Here is a 2455-nt window from a genome sequence, read left to right as displayed (position 1 = left end):
TCTCTAGTCACTCTACATCCATAATGCGATCTTACAAGGTCCTGATCTTTACAATGTCTCTCTTGGAACCGGTTCATTTCCCAATAGCCTATTGGACCTCTTGGTTATTGAGTAACAGTAAAACGTACCTACCTAGGAGCATTGACAGCGATTTTAGATTGTCAGCCATTGGATCAAACTAATGGACGTTCCAGATCTATTGGTCATCCCGTCGCTAATTCTGGGCGTTTTTCACGGCGCTCCCCTGAGCGATCCGTTCGGCCATGTTACCGGGCTGCTACTCCGGACAATGACCTGGACGTTTTCTCGTGTATCGGGCCCTGCGACCTTGATTGGGCTGCTTCGTTGGGCTTTGAGCAGCGAATTCTGCTCTGACCTTGATTGGGCACGGCGCCACTGCCACAACTGCTTCGTGAAATTAATGGCAATAGAAGTTGTACCGCTACCGCCCTCCCATTTCCTTAATCTCCGGTGATAGTGGAAACTGTTCCTAGCCTGCCCACCTCGTCTCCCCTATTTTCATGAGGCTATTAATTGCTTCCTGCGGTAATCATGCTTCATCTCCAGGTTATGTATCCTTGGTTGTTGCAGACTTTTCATTTCTCTCTTCCTATGTTTCTTGCAGACATTTCATTTCTCTCTCCCTATGTTTTCTTGCAGTGTATATTTCTAGATCATGGTGGCCACTGGCCACGACGACGGACGAGATGGCGATGACGACAGCGATGTAGAGAAGGATGCCGCATGAAGCGGCTTGAGTAAGTGGAGGCGGAAACAGCCACGGTGGCGTGTCGCTGGTGCAGGAGGGGAAACCGGATGACATCTTCGACGGCGCGTGAGAGCCAGTCTTCGTCGATCGGGTAATCCTAACCATAGCTCCTCATGTTCCATCTCCGACGCCTCTCTAATTCTCCTATTCCGCTGATGCTTGGTACCAAATCGTGAGCAAATTAACAAGTCTGATGCGGCAAGTCATTTTAATTACTTCTGCTTTAACTGACCTAACACCTTTATTTAACCCAAATCTTGCACGGCACAAACATTCCATAAATCAGCCAATTACAAGTTGCAGCTACAACTTATGGTTAATTGGTTTTGACAAAATCATAGTGGCATTGAGAACCAACCTGAGGTTGGGTGGTTAGGAGGGTGGTTGTACCTCCAGTCCACCAGAGTTCAAATCCCAGATTTGACATCTGTGTGTCTCATAAAGGCGGAATATTCATTCAGTAGGAAGCGACGTTCCCGTCGACAGCGAGGCGCCTGTGGTGACTTCGTCAATTTCAAGATCCAATCCGCCGGCTCAGTCTTCCGGAGGTGCTCATAGGGGTAGGGTGTGCGTGTGTGCGTTCATAGTGGTGAGTGTATGCGCGTGTATGTGAGCGCCTGCGTTTGTACTGTGTTTCTCAAAACAAAAATCATAGTGGCATCGGGTTGCCTGTCTTTAATTCTTCGAATCAATGATTCTACGGTTGATCGAAGTTAAGTTGGGGTGCTGGCTCAAGATATCAAGGCTCTCTCTTTAGAGTTTGTATCTGTGATTTTTATTCATGTCTTTCGTCTGTGTAATGTTGCGCCACATACTCCAGCTCACTCTGCGGAACAGTTTAATTCTTTCGTTGTTAGGTTACATTTGCTATGTAATGGTTTATCATAATCAATAAAGTGACATGTTTCTCTAAAAAAAGGTTACATTTGCTTCCATAAGAAGTTTTGTATTAGAAAAACTTTGTCTACGTGTCTTTTGGGCTAAGCTTAGTGAATTTTCTTTTGCGAGTAACGTGACTATAAGTCTACGTGTCTGTTGGCATTTCCAATTAAATGTCAACAATATTGTTAGTGTTCATATAAAATTCATCAAAGGCCCCATTCTTGTTTATTTCTGAGATACATCTCTGTTTGGTTCTATTTCAGGGTTGCACTTGTTTCATGGCTGCATGGACAAGGGATATCTTTAATTTCAGAGTTGCACTTGTTGTTTACTTAATTGATTGTTAGTCTTAACTGATCTCCTATTGTTTTCTAGATTGCGTTCCTGGATGGGGCATTCAGTATTTCAGATAGAAAGTGTGCTTTGAATTGCTTGGAAATTTGCATCGATGTTCAAATATGTCCTCGGAATGTTAACTTTCTATTGCTTTTCTTTACCTTGATATTTCCATGTGATCTCGATGTTAATACGGATAAGTCTTGATGTTTCTGTCGTCTATCAAGAGAAGATTGGACTGAATTGAAGGTTATATATATCATCCCATTGTAATTCAGATTGTTGAAGTTTTACCAAATATCTATATTTACATAATTTTAGAAATATTTGTTCAGTTCTTTCTTGAAGACGGACGGGCGCGGCAACGCGCGCTTTCATGGTCTAGTACCCTTGATATCTACTCAAGCGAGAGTGAATGATTACACGCCTATGAAAGGAGGTTATATATTATATTGGTTCATGAAAAAT

The sequence above is a fragment of the Lolium perenne genome, chromosome 7 (assembly GCF_019359855.2).
Source record: "Lolium perenne isolate Kyuss_39 chromosome 7, Kyuss_2.0, whole genome shotgun sequence".
NCBI lineage: Eukaryota > Viridiplantae > Streptophyta > Magnoliopsida > Poales > Poaceae > Lolium > Lolium perenne.
The sequence above is the reverse complement of the archived record's forward strand: the minus strand, read 5'-3'. Positions refer to the sequence as shown.